Source organism: Canis lupus, chromosome 32 (assembly GCF_011100685.1).
Source record: "Canis lupus familiaris isolate Mischka breed German Shepherd chromosome 32, alternate assembly UU_Cfam_GSD_1.0, whole genome shotgun sequence".
In the NCBI taxonomy this organism is placed as follows: domain Eukaryota; kingdom Metazoa; phylum Chordata; class Mammalia; order Carnivora; family Canidae; genus Canis; species Canis lupus.
The window spans coordinates 33,774,777-33,797,447 of NC_049253.1; the positions used below are offsets into that span (position 1 = coordinate 33,774,777).

The 22,671-nt window shown below is 37.4% G+C and overlaps 1 long non-coding RNA gene and 1 pseudogene across 2 annotated transcripts in view; one reads left to right on the forward strand and one right to left on the reverse strand.

Moving 5' to 3' along the window:
• LOC102152686 overlaps positions 1-22,671 on the forward strand; it is a 153,380-nt gene that overhangs the window by 48,450 nt on the left and 82,259 nt on the right. For both annotated transcript variants that reach the window (XR_005382912.1, XR_005382911.1), the window contains exon 3: positions 9,927-10,008. This is a non-coding gene — a long non-coding RNA (uncharacterized LOC102152686). The remainder of the gene's footprint in view (positions 1-9,926; positions 10,009-22,671) is intronic.
• On the reverse strand, positions 16,505-17,412 carry LOC100684250 (annotated as a pseudogene).

Genomic DNA, 22,671 nt, shown 5'->3' on the forward strand with positions numbered 1-22,671 from the left:
TACAATGCCCCAGGTGAAGAACACTTTCTCTTTTTTTATTTTTATTTTTTAAAAAGATTTTGTTTATTTGTTCATGAGCAACACACAGAGAGAGGCAGAGACATAGGCAGAGGGAGAAACAGGCTCCATACGGGGACCCCAATGTGGGACTCTATCCTGGGATTCCGGGATCACACCCTGAGTTAAAGGCAGACGTTCAACCGCTGAGCCACCCAGGCGTCCCAAGAAAACTTTCTCTTTAGGTAGGAGGACAAACTGGCTGGAAACAGCCACAACAGAGCCAGTTAGCCAGGCCTTCTCATCGGCGGCAGAGGGATCTATAAGGCAATTACGGTGTGACAATTGAACCCAGATTCATCACTCCACGTCTTTATGTATCACTATCTTTTGTGTCGTTGAATGAGATATTCTGGCTCCATCTTTGTCCAAAGGTTAAATGTAGTGATCTATGTTAAATGAAATATGTCACATGTCTTCAGGTCCTTAGAAGCAAAGTCAATATTTAGTAGGTGTAATTTCATCCAGACAGATGTAGGAAAATTAAATAGGAGAGATCAGTTTTCATTATTCATGATTCTTTCTTTACCCCATTTTTTTTTTCTTTTTGATGCCCTTCCTAATAAATATTGCCTCTTGATGATAATTTCCAGGACCAAAATGAGAAAAACCTGGATTAGTCCCATTTTCTCCTTCAGTAAAATGGTTTGTTACTAATATTATTATTAATAAGTTAATAACATTTCTTTGTTAGTTGGAAGATACTGAAAAAAACCCAAAAAAGCCAAAAAAAAAAAAAAGAAAAAAAAAGAAAAAATCACCTTGAAGTCTAGCTATTTTTGGGAGCTGCATAAAGTAAGACATGGAAGTCATCCTGTTCTCTGCACCCCTCCCCCACAAGAAAAAGACAGTTAATAGTGTGGGTTTAAATTTTTTTTTTCAACTTTTTCCAGCCTGGTATCTCTGGATGTGTGTGTGTGTGTGTGTGTGCGTGTGTGTGTGCATGCTTGTGTTGTTTGTATTTGTGTGTGTTTGTATTTATGTGTGTTTGTGTATGTGTGCATGTGTGTATATGTGTGTGTTTTATGGATCATTGGGTTCAGCTGTGGTAATTCTACTGCTTTCTATCTGGGGTGCTTTTCCGTACAATTTCTTTGGCAAGGTCGGTGTTTTCAGACGTGGTCCTTGGTCCCTTCTATTCCAGTGGTCACAGAACACTGCTCTCCCCTGACACAGGGATGAAAATTGTTACCCTAGTCTGGTGAGCTATAGGGATTGATTAGTTAGGAACAGGGATTTGTAGGATATTCTTGAGGCTGGTTCACTAGACAGTCTTTCAGCATCTGCTTCCTTTGCTGTCCTTCACCATGCAGTAGGAATGCCAAGTTTTCCTGGATTACTTTGCGGTGGGCTTGGGCATGTGTCACTGTTCTGCCAGTAAGAAGTAAACAAGGCTGTTGAGAGTTTTGAGGGGAGCCTTTGCTTTGAGACAGACTGCTGCTGCTTTCTTCTCACGCTGTCCGCAGGGGTCCGTTAGCTGGAGCAGGAGATGCCGCCTTTGGACCACAAGGAAGACTGACAGAACCGACACCAGTGCCTGTGACTTGAGGCCAGCAGGCTGTCTGCTTTGAGGACTTATTGTGGTGTGGGGGAGAAACCTCAAACTCTTAGGTGTTGAAACTAATATTAGTTGGGTTCTCTGTCACTTGCCTCTAAATGCAAACCGTAATTAATTCAGCGTGTGTCTCAAGCTGGAACCATCAATTCCTTCTTAAGACTTTTTGTGGGAGCTAAAAGGGAAGGCAGCTTCTCCCCTCCAGCATTGCTCAGTTGGCAGGATGGGCGTCTGGGTGTTCAGGGGCCTCTTCAGCTACCCTGGAAAAAGGGTTTATCTGAAGAATGAAAGGAGTGACAGACACATCAGGAGAGGACAGGAGAGCCTGATGACATTCTTTGAGTTTCTAACTAAATCCAGTCATGTCTAAAGCTTGGAGTTCTGGGTGTAGAATAATGTTTCACCCTGTATGTTTCTATTCATTTTTAGTTATGTTTCTCTCACTTGTGACCAAGAATCTCCAAGGGACTCATTCTCCTACACTCCTATGTATGCCTCTATTCCACAGAGACATCCATGGTTAGTATTTTGATATAAATCCTCCAAGATACTTACCACACACACAATACTTATATACATACAGGTAGTTTTTTAAATTTTATTTTATTTTATTTTATTTTATTTTTTTAAGATTTTATTTATTTATTTATTTATTTATTTATTTATTTATTTATTCATGAAAGACTGAGAGACAGAGAGAGAGAGAGTGCCAGAGACAAAGGCAGAGGGAGAAGCAGGCTCCATGCACCGGGAGTCCGATGTGGGATTCGATCCCGGGTCTCCAGGATTGTGCCCTGGGCCAAAGGCAGGCGCTAAACCGCTGCACCACCCAGGGATCCCCAGGTAGTTTTTATTTAAACATAAATGGCATTATGTTTTATGTATTTTCATGTATGTTTTCTAAACACATTTTGGATATCTTTCCATGTTAGCATGTATAGATCTACTTCATTCTTTTTAACAGATGCATAATATTTCATGGAATGGTTTTATCAAAAAAACTTTTAATTGTATTTATCTTAATGGATATTTAGATTATTTTTATATTTCTCTGATTATAAACAGTACTGTACTAAACTTTCTTGCAAGAAATCCTTGTGTAGTCATACAAGTATTTTCTAGGATGGATTTCTTCAGTAAGTGAAATTAAGGGTGTTAAAGGATTTGTATGTTTTTAAATTTTAATAGATAGTGGTCAATTTATTTGCACAAAAATTATATTAATTTAAACTCCTTTGGGACACCTGGGTGGTTCAGTTGATTAAGCATCTGACTTGATTTCAGCTCAGGTCATGATCTCAGGATTGTGAGATCAAGCTCTGTGCTGGGCATAAAACCTGCTTAGGATTCTCTCTCCCTTTGCCAAATCAAAACCAAACTCCTACTTATCCCCAGAACAATAAATTAATTTAAAGATTTTTGTCAAGCTTGGGTTGTCTGAATGGCTCAGTTGGTTAAGTGTCCAACTCTTGGTTTTGGCTCACATCATGATCTCAGGGCTGTGAGATTGAATCCCACCTTGGCTCCATGTGGAGCAACACAGGGATTTTCTCTCCCTCTCCCAGTGTCCCTACAGTCCACCCCTCAATTCTTGTAAACTGGTAGTTAAAAAATCATCACAGTTTTAAATTAGCATTTTCCTGACTATTAAAGTTGGGCTTATTTAAAAGATTTTATTTATTCATTTTATTTGAGAGAGAGGGAAGACGGGAGAGAGAGAAGGGGGAGGGACAGAGAGAGAGGAAGGGAATCTCCAGAAGACTCCTTGCTTGGGGGTGGGGGGAAAGACCTGCCTTGGGGCTCAATCTAATGACTCTAAGATCATGACCTGAGCGAAAACCAAGACTTGGACACTTAACTGACTGAGCCACTCAGATGCCCTAAATTGAGCTTATTTTAAAATATTAGTGACCATTTACAGTTATTTTGTGAATTGCTTTTTCATATTCTTTACACTTTTTCTCTCTGAGTTTGTCTTTTTTTTTTTCATTAATTTGTATGACCTCTTGTGCATTGAGGGATATGTTAATGTTTTAATGGCTATGAGCATTGCAAATAATTTCTTCTAGGTATTTTTTTGTGGGTTATCTTTTATTTTCATTTCAGACATTGGAAAAATTAGGCTTAAAATGTGTTTTCATAGTTTGATAGTAATTTTGAGCAATTTATTAGACCACCAGTGCAGATGCTCCACTTGTGTATTTTGTATCTATAAATATTAGTTGATTATTTAGTGTGCTGAAAAGTAGTTTTTAATTGGCATTACAATTTTAAATTGTTATTTAAGGGGATCCCTGGGTGACTCAGCGGTTTGGCATCTGCCTTCCGCCTGGGGTGTGATCCTGGAGTCCCGGGATCGAGTCCCACATCAGGCTCCCTGTGTGGAGCCTACTTCTCCCTCTGCCTGTGTCTCTGCCTCTCTCTCTTTCTGTGTCTCTCATGAATAAATAAATAAAATCTTTAAAAAGTTATTTAAATAATATACATAAACATAAAATTTACCATTTTAACAATTTTTAGGTATACAATTCAGTGGCATTAAAGTACATTAAAGTACATTTACTGTTGTGCAAATATCACCACCATCCATCTCTAGAGCTCTTCTTTCATTATCCCAAAGTAAAACTCTCTGCCCAAACAATAGCTCCCCATGTCCCTCTCCAACCCCATTTTACTTTCTGTCTCTATGATTTTGACTACGTTAGATACCCTATATACGTGGACTCATGCGATATTTGTCCTTCTGTGGCTGGCTTATTTCATTTAGCTTAGTGTCTTTAAATTTCATTTGTGTTTTTGCATATATCATGATTTCCTTCCTTTTCAATGCTGAATAACATTTCATTTTCTCACCACAAAAAGAAAAAGGTAACCATGTGAGGTCAGGTATGTGCTAATTGAGTGCATTAAATCACTTCACAATGTATGTGTATATTAAGTCACATGTTGTATACTTTAAATATATGCAATTTTGCTTGTCAATTATGTGTCAATAAATCCAGAAAAAAGAAAGCACTGTTTAAAGATACGTGCATAAAAATATTTCATTGTATGGAAGTCCTGTATTTTGTTTATCCCTCATCTATTGACGGACACTTGAATTGCTTCCAACTTTTGGACTCTGTAAATAATGCTGGTATGGACATTGGTACACACATATCTGTTTGAGTCTCTACCTTCACTTTTTGGGTTTATACTTAGAAGTGGCATTTCTGGATCATATGGTAATTCTATGTCTAATTTTTTGAGGAATTGCCATACTATCATCATCATCATCATCATCTTCTTCTTCTTCTTCTTCTTCTTCTTCTTCCTTCTTCCTTCCTTCTTCCTTCTTCTTCCTTCTTCTTTCTTTCTTTCTTTTTTTTTTTACCATACTATCTTCTACAGTGGCTGCACCTTTTTCCATTCTCACCAGTAATGCACAAGAGTCCCAATTTCCCCATATCTTTACCAACATTTGCTGTTTTCTGGTTGTTTTTTTAAAAAAAATTTTATAATAGTCATCCTCATGGGTGTGAAGTGATATCTCATAGTGCTTTTAAATCAATATTTCCACATATAATGTAGGGTGATCATTTGTGACATAAATTATAAGTGATTTTTTTTAAATTCAAAACTGATGTTCATGAATGATTTTCTTTAAAAAAACTAGAGTAGGTTTTTTTTAAATATCCTTTTTTAAAAATTTTTATTTATTTATGATAGTCACACACAGAGAGAGAGGCAGAGACACAGGCAGAGGGAGAAGCAGGCTCCATGCACCGGGAGCCTGACATGGGATTTGATCCCGGGTCTCCAGGATTGCGCCCTGGGCCAAAGGCAGGCGCCAAACCGCTGTGCCACCCAGGGATCCCTAGAGTAGGTTTTTTAAAAAAGGATTTTATTTATTTATTTATTTATTTATTTATTTATTTATTTATGAGAGAGCAAGCAAGAGAGCAGGAGCAGGGAGGAAGGACTGAGGGAGTGGGAGAAGCAGACTCCTTGCTGAGCAGGGAGCCCAATGCAGGGCTTTATCCTAGGACCCTGGGATCATGATCTGAGCCAAAGGCAGACGCTTAACCGACTGAGTCACCCAGGTGCCCCAAAACTAGAGTGAATTTAACATAATTTCTTTAATAACATCTGGTTCATTTATTTGCATTCTAGTATGCTTCCCTGAGTGGGAGAATAAAGGCTAGAAGTATGTTTTGTGCATCAAGAATTAAGTATAACCTGCACAATGAGTAATCTGAGCATGTCCATCTCAGATGTATGAGACTATGCCAGATGTTAGTGAAGTAAATGAATAAAACAAGATCTCTCATAGTCTATTATAGGTTTACAGATGGGAAAATTATTTTGTTATTAATTATATTAATGGAATTTGATGCAATAAAATGGCCAACTATTTCCAAGATATAGCAAGACTTTTATATTGGACATAAGTCTTTATACTTCTCTCATAGTCCTTGAATCACCTCTTTCTCCTGGAGGAGCCACCTTTCTCCTGACACTGCCACCTTTGCTGGTTCCTTGGCATCCTGGAGTCTGAGGTTAGGCCTTGGATCTCTACACATCCCAAATGCTGAGCCCCACCTGCATGAAATTAGCCTTCTTCCTCTGTGCTTGGATACTCAAAACATTGGATTTGGCCTCCTGAGTGGGTTCTGGGGGGCTGGATGGAGGGCCCGGAGGGAACTTGATCGAAAGGGCACTGGAGATTGTGGGGACCTGGGCAAATAACACCTTCTCCTTTCTTTCTTCCTTGGACTGTTCCGGGGTCACTACTGCTTGCAGTCAATTCCAGAGAAGCCACGTGTGCCAAGTGAACAGTCTGGCTGCCTGACCCGTGGTCTCTGAGATTGATGTAAGGCCGTCAGTGGTCAGGAGGTGGCACTGTGTCGCATTGCTTTGCTGCTTTCCTCATCTCTCCCCTTTCCTCTTACCTAAACTGTCTTGGACTTGAACTTCCAAATCGAGTATTAGCACTTTAATTCCCACCATAAGTTCTGCTTCCTGGAGGAATTGGGCCGAGGCATCACTCAATGGATATTTTGTGCTGAACTTTCCTGAACTCACAGACCTTATAATCCTGGATGGTTCTAAAACTCAGCGAATTCTGATATTTTCAAAAATGCTTTCTCTCAAAGCAGTTCAAACTACGGTTCTATTTCTCCTTGGCTTTAAGCCATGGATATTGAAGTTTAGGGAAAAATTATTATTAGAAATATAAGAGAAGTTCCATTACCATATATGATTATCTTCTACTGATCATACATATAATACATGTTCATTGCAGATATATCAGAAGATAAAGGGAAAAGATAGTAATCGTAACACAGAGGCTATAGTTGGTTGATATCTTCCCTGCCTGTTTTCTACATATACATACGTATATGTATGTGTGTATGCATCTATATGCATATATATATATACACATATATAACTTTTTGCAGAAACGAGACAGTTTGAACAGTCCATTCCATTTTTTTAAAGATTTTATTCATTTATTCACGAGAGACGGGGAGAGACAGAGAGAGAGAGGCAGAGACACAGGCAGAGGGAGAAGCAGGCTCCCGCAAAGGAGCCCGACATGGGACTCGATCCCGGGTCTCCAGGATCAGGCCCTGGGCTGAAGGCAGTGCTAAACCGCTGAGCCACCTGGGCTGCCGAGTCCATTCTATTTTGTAACCAGCATTTTGTACTCAATCTGTTATGAACATGTTTCTGTGCTATTAGTTCTACAACATTGTTCTTTTTTGCCTGGCTGCATGACAGTCCATTAGTGCTATAGTATGCTTTAATATTAAGTAGATTCTTGTGAGAATCACATATAAAAGAATCTTTTAAAAAGTTTTTAGTGAACTCTAAACCACAATACTGATGTAAATTGTAATAATTATTATTTGCTGAACTAGAAAGTGGAAGAACTTCCTTGTTTGTGGTTATGTTTCTCTGACTAATCTCTCACTTTAGCTTTTGTCTTTTCTGAGCCGTCTGTTCTGGAGATGTTAAAATAATAGTAACTGAAGTCAGTGAGACTTTCTGTGCTTCAGGGCAAGGGATTTGAATTCTTTTGCCCTGAAGAAAACTCATGAAAGATATTCTGTGAGTTTTTAAGACATTCTTTCTCTTTGGAGGGCTGGTGAAGCAGATTAAACAATGAGCTTACTTTGTATGACTTCTTTATGCATGCTCAACTTTTTACATTCCTAATAAGAAATGCATGACCACTACATACTATTAATGGGCAGATGTGCAGTGTAATCTCAGCCATGTCAACCCTTTTTTGACACCGCCTAATGACTTCTACTGTGTAAAGAATAATGGCACCTGGAGGGGTTGTAATAATGAGCAATTTCTTTATCAATAATACATAGAACTAGTCAGTGCCAAGGTCCAAATTGTTAGGTAAATTGGGCACAAGTCTCTGGTGGTCACTGGTGTTTCTCCATGATTATCAGAGAGTAGTTTCACTGACTAGATGAATGGAAAGCTGTATGGGTAATTTATGAGTGTCTCCTAAGGGATATCCTCTGCTTGGAGTGGATGTCATCCTTTGCCTGATAGTGGTGTCTGGGTTTGGATTGGAATTGGTAGTTGTTGGGCCTTGCATGTTGAAATAATCTGTAGTTAAGAAGTTGTTGAACATTTACATCTTTACATTACTCAGAGAGAAGCTAAGGCACATACACAGGCCAAATAATACAAGGCACTTCCCTTTGGCAGCTGAAGACAAGGTTCATTTTATTCAAATCTTTGGCTGTGGTGTTTGTGATATTCAGGGCATTTTCTAACCTTGAAGATCCTTTGGGGTTTTTATCTGAGTCAGAAAAATTTCAGTAAAAGGAAAAAAAGCATTTTCTTCAAGTGTAAAAACTTCTGAATTGGGCCCAGAAAAATGTGGTTTGGTCTCTAGCAGGGTATTCTTTTTTCCAGGCAGGTTTAATTAATATTTTATTTATAATGTTTGCCAGAGAAATAAATCCAAGGCTGTTGCTTCAGAAATCTGTCTAAGGAATCAAAGAGAGGGGATCCTTCCTGCTTTTGGGAAAGGCACTATTCATTGCTTTGGCTGAGGAGACTTAGGAACACCTTTGGGGTGCTTTGGGCCTACTTTACTTTCTAGGCTGCTCACGAAATGGTCTCATCCCTGCTCATCTTTATTTCCCTCCTCACTTTAATTAGATTGGAGAAATATATGTTTAACTGCAATTAAATGTCTAGAAGTTTACTGTATGAAAAAACATTTATAATAGTCCTCTAAGCGGGCACCTGGGTAGCTTAGTGGTTGAGCATCTGTCTTTGGCCCAGGGCATGATCCCAGAGTCCTGGTATCGAGTCCCAATGTCTGGCTTCCTGCATGGAGCCTGCTTCTCCTTCTGCCTATGTCTCTGCTTCTGTGTGTGTGTGTGTTTCTCATCAATCAATAAGTAAAATCTTAAAAAATATAGTCCTCTAAGCAACTTATAATGTGGTGGTAAAGCATGGGAATTGTGAAACTGACACAAATTAAGTATTTTTAATATTACTGTTTAGAGTTTTGGATTCTTATTGTTTGTCAAAATACAAATCCACCTCCTGTGGTGCTTATCATAATGTTTGTTTTTCTGATTTAACAATTAAACACTTTTGCATTTGCCTTATTGGAAGTTTTTTTTTTTTTTTTTGAAGAAATGTAGAAGTTCTTTATTGTTGGTTAAGATGTTGAACTCGACTCTAGATCTACTTCCCAGAAAATAGATTCTACCTGTGATTTGTATTTATTCTTTTGTGACATTTGACATAGTTCTCATTAGCAAAGCTGACCTTTGTTTGATTCCAGTGGCTCTAAATGATTTCTTTATACTCCTTTTTTTTTTTTTTTTAAAGATTTTATTTATTTATTCAGGACAGACACAGAGAGAGAGAGGCAGAGACACAGGCAGAGGGAGAAGCAGGCTCCACACCGGGAGCCCGATGTGGGACTCGATCCCAGGTCTCCAGGATCACACCCTGGGCCAAAGGCAGGCAGTAAACCACCGAGCCACCCAGGGATCCCCTTTTTTGGGTTTTGATGAATGTCATGTCCTTGCTGTGTGATGTCACTCAGCCATTAGCATGTGACACGGGGAAGACATTCCTAGGAGGGAATTTATTTTTATTTTTTAAAATTTATTTTATTTTTTATTTAAATTCAATTTGCCAACATATAGTATAATATCCAGTGCTCATCCCATCAAGTTCTAGGAGGGGATTTAAAGGGAAGAAGGTCCATACAGACACAGTATCAACTCTGCCGTCATTGCCCCTCCTCTTTCATCCAACAAACCTCTCCTATTATTTCCAGAGACCTCACTATCCTTCTGTCACCGCCTTGGCTTTCACATATTTGTTTCCTGATTACCCTTTTGTGCTCTGATGATGGACAGGTAAGTAACCCCATTAAGAATCTAGTGTTTGTAGGAGACCAAAGGAAAGGCATTATTTCTTTCTCGCTCTTCAGCAGTGTGAATATTCTGCCCCTATTTTGTTATTGATTAAGGAGATGTGATGGCCCAGGATGTCCTGTTCTTCAGAGCTGCACTCTTCAGTGACCTAACTGTGTTCAATTGTGGTTATTACCATACCAGGCACATAGTTGCTCAAAAAGATTTCTTAAATTGTTAAAAATGACATTCAGTGTTTGTGGAGTCCTTACTTTAAGGTGGGCACTATTTTGAGTGCTTTCTATGAATTAATGCATATTTAACAAATATGAAATATGATGACATGAAAGAACATTCTTTTATTTGTTATCTTTAGAACATTCTAATAGAAGAAAATGCTTTTGAACTTGATAGACATTAATCTGGTCATGTTTTTTGTCTTTGAACTCCTTAAGGTTTATTTGAAATGTATTTAGGGGACACCTGGGTGGCTCAGCAGTTGAGCATCTGCCTTCAGCTCAGGGCTCGATCCTGGAGTCCTGGGATCCAGTCCCACATCGGGCTCCCTATGGGGAGCCTGTTCTCCCTCTGCCTGTGTCTCTGCCTCTCTCTCTGTCTCTCATGAATAAGTAAAATCTTTAAAAAAAAAAAAAAGAAATGGTATTTAGAAAATTACCTGTGATAGTTATTAAAAAAATTTAATACTACATTTATTTAACCAAATATCTCTGAAATACTATTATTTTAACATTTAATCAACATAAGGTTATTAATGATATGTTTCACATTTTTATGTGAAATTTTTTAATCTGGTAGATATTTAATTGAAATTTCTGGACATGTTCAAATTCACTTTGGAGGTTACTAAGAAATATTTATTGAAGGCAGCTACTCAGTTCTGTAAACTTTTCACTCTTTATTTCTTTGCTTTTGAAGTAGGTGTTTAAATAATCTCAGGGATCTGAGGAAACAGTAAAGAAATTTCTATCTCTCTTTTCTCATATTTGTTTGTTTGTTTTTAGGGAGGGGAGGAGCAGAGGGAGAGGCAGAGAGAGAATCTTAAGTTCTGGGTGCAGAGCCCGAAGTGGGGCTTGATGTCATGACCTTGAGATCATGCATGACCTGAGCCGAAATCAAGAGTCACACCCTTAACTGACTGAGCCACCCAGGCACCCCTCTCTTTTCTTTTCTTTTTTTTTTTTTTTACCCCTCTCTTTCTCATATTTAATAGAGTGGTTGGATATTTGGAAGTTTGGAAGTCATTATTGTAAACCAAAATTATTAAATCTTAATAGTATTTTCTTATATGTATTTGAAAAATGGATATTATAGTTTCATGCCACAGAAACTTGTGTACTAATAAACTCTTAATGGATTGTTTTGTGATGCATTATGCTCTTTTCCCTGAGAACTCTTTTGCAGGGAGAAAATGTCTATCCTGAATGTTATAAAAATAAGTCAGGTGTATTAATAAACAGCATGGCAGTGCCATTTATATCTTTGTCATAGTATAAGACCTTTAACTTAGGATCTCAATAAGTGTTTGTTGAATAAAGATAATTTGGAAAACAGGCAAAAAATCATCCCGTATTCTCATCAGTGGGTAAACATATCCACTATTAGCATTTATGGGTATTTCATTCCAGAGTTTTCCCCCCTCAAGGATAATGAGCATGCCCATGTTGTTACTATGATCTTTGTAACCATCAGTTTAAGTATGTTTTTTCAAAATGGAAATATCTTTATATCCTTTTTCTCATTATGATATGAAAGAAATAACAAATTCAAACCTTAAGAAATGCATTAAGTGCAAAATAAAAATTCTTTATAGTTTTACTTCCCATAGATAACATGTTTAATAGTTTTTTTTTTTTTTAAATTTTTTATTTATTTATGATAGGCACACAGTGAGAGAGAGAGAGGCAGAGACACAGGCAGAGGGAGAAGCAGGCTCCATGCACCAGGAGTCTGACGTGGGATTCGATCCCGGATCTCCAGGATCGCGCCCTGGGCCAAAGGCAGGTGCTAAACCGCTGCTCCACCCAGGGATCCCGTTTAATAGTTTTTTTATTTGTCACTTGAAGCACCTACTCATTATTCCATTTAGTAGGTATAAATTACTTAAGTTTTTAGTTTTCTTAGGTTTTTCATTATTATTAGATATTTAAGGTTTTTCTTCCAATTTTAGCTATTATAAGTAATACTCCAGTGAATATCTTCACACACAAGCTTTTCCCATATTTATTTCTTTGAGATAAATTTTTCAAAATGGAATTATTGTGAATGAAGTTAAGGCCTATAAAAAATATTTTCAAATTGCTTTCAAAATGGTTGTGCCAATTTACATTTTCAACAAGGTTGAAATCTGGTATATAAAATATAAAAATACTAGGTTCACAACACTAGCGCAAGAGTAGAATGTTATTATTTGACAAAGTACTTGCTAATATCATGAAAAAAATAGCACTTCCCTGTGGTTTTATTTTGCATTTCTTAAATTTCTATTGGGATGTTTCCCCATGTGTGTTTACTAGTTGTATTTTCTTTTGTGGTTTATCTATTTATATTATTAGGTATCAGAATTGTGAGTTTCTCCTTATTGTATATATAAACCATATAAATTTTAATGGGAAGGATCATTTATGTACTATATAACCTAATTTTTTCTCAGTGTATGCCTTTTAATTTTTTTATTATTTTTTATTTTTTATTTTTTTAAAATATTTTATTTATTTATGACAGATACAGAGAGAGAGAGAGGCAGAGACACAGGCAGAGGGAAAAGCAGGCTCCATGCACCGGGAGCCCGATGTGGGATTCGATCCCGGGTCTCCAGGATCATGCCCTGGGGCAAAGGCAGGCGCCAAACCGCTGCGCCACCCAGGGATCCCTATGCCTTTTAATTTTGATTTTTTTTTATTAACTTGGAGAAATTTCCCAAATTTTGAATAATAAAGGTATCAATCTTTTTTTCTTCTATTGCTTTTGAGCTTAGGAATTCTTTCTCCCTCCAGATGTTTTATAGTGTTTCTCCACTATAAGTTTTAACTACTTAACTTTTTAAAAAAAAATTTATTTATTCATGAGAGACACACACACACAGAGCGAGAGAGAGAGAGAGAGAGAGAGAGAGAGAGGTAGAGACACAGGCAGAGGGAGAAGCAGGCTCCATGCAGGGAGCCTAATGTGGGACTCAATCCCGGGACTCCAGGATCACATGGTGAGCCAAAGGCAGATGCTTAACTGCTGAGCCACCCAGGTGTCCCTTAACTACTTAACTTTATGACCCACCTGGATGTTATTTAGTTATGACAAGAAAGGAGTTCTCTACTTGTTTTTTAAAATTTTTTATTAAAAATTTTTTTTGAAAAATTTATTTATTCATTTTATTTGAGAGAAGAGCATGAGCGAGCTGGGAATGTATGTGTGTGTGTAGAGGGGCAGATGGTGGAGCCCAACATGGGGCTCATTCCCACAACCCTAAGATCATGACCTGAGTTGAAACCAAGAGTTGGACACTCATCTAGCAAAGCCACCCAGCAGCCTCTGTGCTTAATTTTAATATTGTGCCTGAAGAATTTCTTTGTTAATCATGAAGCTGGTTGTTGGTTTGATATAAAAAATAGCTTCTATTTACTTGGTGCTTATCATGTACCAGGTGCTGTGCTATGTATACATGAGGTCAATAGTGGTGTTAGTTGACCCTGAGTCTGTTAAAGTTTCCCCTCTTTTCTGCCTTATTTTTAGGCTATTAACAAAATCAGGAATGGAAGTTAATTTCATCAAATGCCTTTTTGCCATCTGGTGGTTTTTATTTGTTGATGTAATAATGTCATAAATCTATGTTTGAACCTTTGTATAAATTGGTATTCTTTCTTATTCAAAGAAAGAATTTGGATAACTTCTAATTATTCATATATCAGGGTAAAAAATTGATGACAATTTGGGGCAGATGATTAAATGGAGCATTATCTTATGGATTTTTTGTTGAGCTTTTTGTTATAGTATATTCTATTAATAAATTTCTCATGATTGAGGCATTCTTACTTTCCCTGTTTAATTCTATTTGGTTGCCTTAGAAGATATTTTGTTGAATTCTAGTCTCCTACTCCTATTTGAAAAATTTCGAAAGTCTCCTTTCTTTCCCCCTCCCTTCTTTTCCTCTTTTCCTTTAAAAAATGTTGTGCTATTTCTGTAAGGCTTTGGCGTTATAGCTATATTTGCTTTTCTAGAGTTAATTAGGTTGTCTTCTATTTCTTTATGTTTTGGAACTGGATCTATTTATTTAATATGACAGTCTAAAAATTTGAAAGACTTCACTTATAAAACAGCATAAGCTAGGAACATAAGCATTCTGGTAAATAAGACAAGAAAAAGTGTGAGAAGATAGTATACATAGTTTTTATTCATTGAAAATGTCTGCCTTTCTTTATAAGTTAATTTTCCTTCTTAAATAAGAATAATAACAAGGACCTTTGTATATTTGAGATTAATGTAATATTTTAAACTGGAATTTCCCTGCTGCCATAATTACATTTGCTGCTCCATCGGTTCAGATCTGATAGTCTGTTGACATTAGTGGTTCCTGAAAAGCTTCTTGATGGTTTATTATTTATTCTTGTTCTGCACAGGCAACAGATCCACTAATTTTCTTCTTTGTTGGCATCTTGTTTAGAGCATTTTATTGGAATGACTCTTGGGGCTCCCCAGAAGGTGGAATGTCCTTTTCTTTTGGGAGAAAGCATGGTGCAAATTCTGAGAGTAAAGGCTACTTTGGAGATAGATGGATTTGGCTTTCCCAGCCCAGCACACCATTTAGTAACTGTTGACTTTCCTAAGTCTCATTTTCTTCATCTGTAAAGTGGGAACAGAAATAAGCCTTAAGACATTGGTTTTACTAGAAAATACTTTTTAAATGCTGAGCATATATTCTGACACAGTAAATAGTCAATGGTAGCTCTTCTTATTTGATGCTTTATGTTCATTGCCTCTTTACACGGACAGTGTCAAATGTGTTCAGAGATGTAAAAAATGCTAGCTTTTTAACTTAAAAATTAACTTAAAAATAAAAATTAATTTTATTGAAGTATAATTTACATAAGGTATAATGCTTCCATGAGTTTTGACAAGTATATACACAATCAAAATATAGAACATTTCCATCTGTCTGAATGGTCCCCATGAGCTCCTTCCAAATCAGTCCCATCTGCCCACTTTGGTTCTAGGCAACTACTGATCTGCTTTTTTTAAAAAAAGATTTTATTTATTTATTCACGAGAGACACAGGGAGAGACAGAGACATAGGTAGAGGGAGAAGCAGGCTCCACACAGGAAGCCCGATGTGGGACTCGATCCTGGGACCCCAGGATCACACCCTGGGCCAAAGGCAGACACTCAACCACTTAAGCCACTCAAGTGTCCCAAGTTCAGCTTTTTATCATAGATTAAATTTGTCTTCAATAGAGTTTCATGAGAATGACTTACACAGTAAGCACTCTTTTACATTAGTTTTGTTTTTCCACCATAGTGTTTTAGAGATTCACCTATGTTTTGCATGGAACAGTTTTTGTTTTTTTTAAGTTGCATTTGGGTTGTTTTTGGCTATTATGGGTAAAGCTGCTCTAAACATCCATCTAACAATTTTAAAAAATGATTGTGTACACATGTTTCCTTTTGAAGAGATATTTGGGAGGGGAATTCCAGAGTTACATGGTCAGTGTATGTTAAACTTTCTAAGAAATTATCAGTTTATCAAAGTGGCTATACATTGTTTTACATTTCCACCAGCAATGTCTGAGATTTCCAGTTGTTCCACATCCTCACTTACAGGTAATATCATCAGTTTTTAAAATTTTAGCCATTTGAGTAAGGAAGTAGTGGTATCTTATTGTGTTAATTTGCATTTCCTTTGTGACTAAAGATGTGGAGCATCTTTACATATGGTTTTTGCATTCCATGCATCTCCTTTTATGAAATTTCTGTTAAAATATTCTGCCTGGGGGATCCCTGGATGGCTCAGTGGTTAAGCGCCTGCCTTTGGCCCAGGGCGTGATCCTGAAATCGCAGGATCGAGTCCCACATTAGGCTCCCTGCATGGAGCCTGCTTTTCCCTCTGCCTGTGTCTCTGCCTTTCTCTCTCTGTGTCTCTGATGAATAAATGAATTTAAAAACGTTAAAAAAATATTCTGCCCATTTTAGCTGGCTTATTTATCTTCTTTTTATTGAGTTATAAGAGTTCTTACATATTCTGGAGATAAGTCCTTTATGTCAGATACATGCATTTTGAATATTTTCTTCTAGAATTTTTATAGTTTTTCTTTGTGTGTGTTTAGGTTTATGATCCATTTCAAATTAAGATCAAGGTTCACTTTTTCCTATGTGGATATTCAAGCACCATTTGTTATTATTGAACATAGGTTGACTGTATGGATGGGTTTTTTTTTTTTTTTTTTTTTTTTAGAAATGGATCAGTTGTTTAATTAGGTTCTTTGTAAGAAATTTAGAACATCAGTTTGTGAGGGAAAACTCCATTTGTGGGAGAAAACACAGCGGAGGTAACCCTGAAGCTGAGGAACAACTTTGATTTTTGGCAGAATTTTCGAATCCACAGCTTTCTGATCAACCTTGTGCTGCTCTGTAATCTTGTATTTCTCCTTTTTTTGTGTCAAAGATCTCCCCTTCCTGGTGTCTGGGTTTAAGCAGCTGCTTCTTCTTGAAATAAGCGTCAGTGAGATGTTTGGGGATTTTCACACTGCTGATATTCAATTTTGGTGGAAGTGGCAATGACAAATTTCTGGTGTGTTCTACGCAAAGGAACTCGGTTGAGGGCCAGAGGTCCAGTCACAAGTAGCAAGCTGCTGTTCCGTTGCTTCAGGAAAACTTCCCTCTTGCCTCTGTGGTGCCCAGTGAGGATGATCAAAATGGTCCCAGGAGTGATACTGATGCTAGCTTGCAGCTTTCTCACATGCTGACTGAAAGGATTTTTGCCATGGCTCAACAGCTTTCGAGTCACAGCTTTCGAGGGTAATACCTAGGCATTTTGCGAAGTTTAACCACTCAGGTACCACCATTCTTGTCACCACCAACTTTTTTTTTTTTTTTTTTTTTAAACCAACTGGTTTTGTAACAGTAGCAAGAACCTTCTCTTTCTTTTCCTTTTCAACCCTGGATTTAGCTGCCAAATACTTACTTCCCCTTGTACATGGCCTTTCCGGAACACATAGCTGATCAGGAATATCTGCCAATTCCTCTGACTAGGACGGGGTTTTGGCTGCAGTGGGTCTTCCCCTTCTTTGGTGTTTTAGCCTTGGGGCTGCCCTTCTTTGCCTTGCCACCAGCATTAGTCTCCTTGGCTTCTTCAGGTTTCTTCTCCTTAGTATCTGGCTTCTTGGCTTTTTTGCCCGCCATCTTGCAAGATGGAAAAGAAGGGATGGCTATTTTTTAATACTCTATTCTGTTCCACTGATCTGTATGTCTATTTTTGTGCCAGTACCACTCTGTTTTGATGCTATAACATTATATTAAGTCTATTTTTAAAAATTTTTTAAATATTAAGTCTATTTTTAAAGATTTATATATTTATTCATGAGAGAGAGAGAGAGAGATAGAGAGAGGCAGAGACATAGGCAGAGGGAGAAGCAGGCTCCATGCAGGGAGCCCGATGTGGGACTTGATCCTGGATCCTGGATCCTGGATCCTGGGATCACGCCCTGAGCCAAAGGCAGACGCTCAACTGCTAGTAAGTCTTTAAATCAGGTAAGTGTGGACGCTTTATTCTTCTTTTTCAAAAATTTTTTGGCTATTCTGAATTCTTTACATTTCTATATACATTTTAGACCCAGCCTGTCAGTTTATATGGTGAAGTCTGCTGAGATTTTCAGTGACATTATGAAGAACCTACAGACCAATTTAGTGAGAATTGACATCTTATCAATATTGAGTCTTCTGACCATGAATGGAGATGATATGTTTCCATTTATTTAGGTATTTATTTCGTCTCAGCAATGTTTTATTTTCAACGTAAGGCCTTGCAAACATTTTAAAATAATTGTCCATCAGTATTTAATATTTTGATTCTGTTATTAATGATATTGCTTTTTTTTTTAAGATTTTATTTATTCATTCATTCATGAAAGACACAGAGAGAGAGGCAGAGACACAGGCAGAGGGAGAAGCAGGCTCCATGAAGGGAGCCCGATATGGGACCTGATCCCGGGTCTCCAGGATCACGCCCTGGGCAGAAGGTGGCGCTAAACCGCTGAGCCACCCGGGATCCCCAGTGATATTGCTTTTTAACTCTAATTTCTAATTGCCTATTTCTAGAATATAAAAATAGAATTGATTTTTCAGTATTGCCATTGTATCTTGCTACCTACCTAAATTCACTTATTATTTCTAATAGCTTTTACCTAAATTCCTCAGGTTTTTCTAGGCATATGAGCATATTATGTCTACTAATAGTAGCAGTTTTATTTCATTTTTTTCCAATCTGCATGCTTTTTTTTTTTTTTTTTAACTTATTGCTTTGGCTAGAACTTTTAGCAAAATGTTTAATAAGTGGTGAGAAAAGGAATGTTTGTTTCTTTTTTTTTCTTTTTAAATATTTTACTTATTTATTTGTTTGAGAGAGAGAGAGAGAGTGAGTGGGAGGGAGAGGGAGAGAGAGCCTGAAGCAGACTCTGTGTTCAATGCAGAGTCTGATATAGGGCTCAATGCCATGACCCTGAGATCATGACCTGAGCTGAAACCAGGAGTTGAATGCTTAACTGACTGAGCCACCCAGGTACCCCAGGAACTCTTGCTTCTGATTTTAGAGGGAGAGTATTCAGTCTTTAACAAGTAAGTGTGTTAACTGTAGGTTTTCTTGTATCAGCTGAAGAAGTTCCATTCTATTCCTAGCTTGCTGAGTGTTTGACATAAATGGATTTTGACTTTTGTTGAAAAATGAGATGGTCATATTGTATTCACTTATTTTTTTTGCTAATATAGTGAATTACATTGATTGGTTTTCTTTTTTTTTTCAATTTTTATTTATTTATGATAGTCACAGAGAGAGAGAGAGAGAGAGAGGCAGAGACATAGGCCGAGGGAGAAGCAAGCTCCATGCACCGGGAGCCCGATGTGGGATTCGATCCCGGGTCTCCAGGATCGCGCCCTGGGCCAAAGGCAGGCGCCAAACCGCTGCGCCACCCAGGGATCCCACATTGATTGGTTTTCTTTTCTTTTCTTTTCTTTTTTTTTTTTTTTCATTGATCGGTTTTCTAATGTTGAACCTTTCATTTCTGAGACAAGCAAAAAAAAATTTCTTGGATGTTATTTGATCATGGTGTTTTACTCTTTTTACCTGTTGTTGGATTTAATTCTGCTGAAATACCAATTATTTCATAAAGGTGGTTGCAGATCACATAGGATTTCATGTAGCATTAGTTATGTTAAAAGAGGTAGTGAGATGCTAGGTTGTAGAGCAAATGTTTCTCTAAAATAAGACTGTAGCCACTAGATATAGTAGATGATGTGTTTTATTGCCATAGTGTTAATTGGCACTAAACCAAACTTTTCTGTAAAACAGAGAAGTCTTAGAAATATAGAAAAATTCATGTTGAATAAAGTTTTATAAGAATTTTTCTTCCTTATATTTTTGTTGAAGTTATCAGTTTATGCTCCTGCTAGTGAGCTATAGAAAGCTTTTTAAATTGACTTCTATTATCCTATGTGCTTTGAGAGCTGACATATATAATAGCATAGACATTTTACATGGGCTCTGCAGTCCAATATCAAGCCCTTTGTTCCCAATAGAATTTAAGTAACATAAACAAACAAAGGGCATGAGGGAATGAAGATATGCAGAGCAAAGTCCTTAGGAGTAAATCAGTTTTGAGTGATGGTCCAAGGGTTATGCTTGTGATGCCATTGAGGATAATTCTTCATTGTATTATCTGAGGCTCTAACTGCAAAGTGATCTTTAAGATTGTCATCAGATTTGTCACAAAGGAATCTCTTTCTCTGGTAAAAGATAAAGTTCTTACCAGAGCATCCAGGGCCAATATATTGGGAGTACTTACAAATATATAAGAAAACAACCCTTAGATTCACTCTGAGGTGTGCACACCCTTCTTTTGAGAGGACTAGAGTCCTTTCCCAAGGACCTCCATATTCTTCTGTGCCCACTTACAGAAAGAGAGAACCATTTCCAGTATTAATCCAGAAGGCAATCTTGCAGTAAAAAATCAGCATGAGGGACACCTGGGTGGTTCAGTGGTTGAGCATCTGCCTTTGACTCAGGGCAAGATCACTTGGTCCTGGGATTGAGTCCCGCATCGGGCTTCCGCAAGGAGCCTGCTTCTCCTTTTGCCTATGTCTCTGCCTCTCTCTCTCTCTCTCTCTCTGTCCTCTCATGAATAAATAAATAGAATCTTAAAAAAAAAAAGAGAGACATGTATAATACTTAAAAAAATCAGCATGAATACCAGTTCCTTTATGTGTGAGAATCAGGAGTTCTGTTCTAGTTTGAGGACTTCTTGAAAAGAAGATCTGCACCCAGCTCTGTGTCTAGTACATTGTATGGACTCAGGAAATGTTTGTTTAAAGAAAATGTGGACATTTCAATGAAAGAATGTACTTTCTAATATGACTAAGAGTTAATGTTAGAACTATCTGTATTCCACAACTACAAAATCCAGTTCCTGGGCTATAGACTTTTAATATTAGAGATATATTAACTTTTTATTGATAGAAGAATATTAGGTAAATGATGACAAGAGGGGTTTGATGCCAGAGGTTTGACCTTATAAAGAAATCACCATTGGTGTGGACCAGCAAAATCGGCATTTCTTAAAAACTGAGAAATACATATTCTCAGCCTCCATCCTGGATCCCACTGAATCAGAAACTCTGGAAATGGGTGCAGTCATGGTGTTTTAATAAACCCTCAAGTGTTAGGTTTTGAGAACATTGGTGTAAGGGCATGGGTTCTCGACCATGGCTGTAAAGGATAGACTCATTTGAGGAGCTTCTAAAATATACTGAAGGCTTGGACCTACCCTTGATCAATTAAATCACAATTTCTGAGAATTGAAGTCTGGCATCCATGTTAAATACTCTCAAACTGAATTTATTATTCAATCAGGAATGAGAACCACTGATACAGGATACTGGCTTTATTTTGTTGTTTGGTGTTGGTTTTTACTTTTTTATTGAAGAAAAAACTTAAGTACAAAAAAGCAGGTAAGTCATCTGTGCATCTTGTTAAATTATCATGAGGTGAACATACCTGTGTAACCAACACCTAGGCCAAGACATAGACCATTACCTATACCTCTTAGGTTCCCTTGAGCTCCCCCTAATCATTACTCTCTCCCATGTCCTCTCATGTAACCACTATTCCGACTCCTTACCTTATTGATGAGTTTTGTAGGATGTTATTTATTACTAAACATGATCTGCATCACTGACATTGGAATCATCTGACACTGTTGTTAAAATACAGATCCCCACCTTCCCCCCCACCAGAACTTCTAAGTCAGTATCTTTAGGGATGGAAATATAAATTTTTTTTTAGGGCAAGAGGAGAGAGAGAATGAGAATCCCAAGGCAGACTCCATGCTATGGAGTCTTACACGGGGCTCCATCTCACAACCCTGAGATCAGGACCTGAGCCAAAAGCAAGAGTTGGATGCTTAACCAACTGAGACACCCAGGTGCCCTGGGAGTATGGATTTTTAACAAATTCTATGTTTTTTGCACTCAAATTTGAGAAATGTTAAAACAATTATTGCTATCACTTATTGTGAATCTTCTAATTCTATTCTAAGTATTCACATATACTCATCTCATTTAATTCTTCCATCAACACTCTGAGATAGATCCTATTATCATTCTAATTTTTTCAGATAATTAAACTAAGGCTCATTGAGTTAAATGACTTGCCCAAGGTTACGCAGCTGGTGTGAACCAGACTCAGCCTCTGGAATCTGTGCTACCATTAGCTTATTTTGTTTCTGGTAGGGAAACTAGGTGAAAAATGCAGATACATCAGAATAATACTGTCCTATCTCTAATCTTTTTTATAAATTACTTTTAATTTCTTTAAAAAGTTTTTTTGAGTAGGTTCCATGCCCAGCATGGAGCCCAGTGTGGGGCTTGAATGTACGGCTCTGAGATCAAGACCTGAGCTGAGATCAAGAATTGGATGCTTAACTGACTGAACCATCAAGGCATTCCTCTAATCTTTTTTTAAATAATTGATCTGGAATTAGGGCACATTCCAAATTTCTTTGAGGACCACTCTTGTTTATTCTTATTTCTTTGGGTATTCTTTCATACATCATTCAAAATTCCTGCATGAAGAAAAAGTCATTTGAAAACATAAATTATTGTTAAAGTTTTAGTGGCTTAATGTACTATCCCTTTAAGTTGTTTCGGAAGCAAGCAATCTATATTTAGTGCAAAAAATGCAGTTTGAATAGAGGGATTTTAGACAATAGTAGATGGGTTGTTTTCAGTGGAAATGGGTATGTTTGGGGACTTGGGGCCACATTAGGATTCACAGACTATTTCTTTTGTAGGTGAGTGATTGTACAGTACACCTCCTAGTATGTTTGGTGAAGATGTCTATTAGGTCGGAATTGCATTCTCATTCATATGGAAATTTACAAAGCAATACAACAG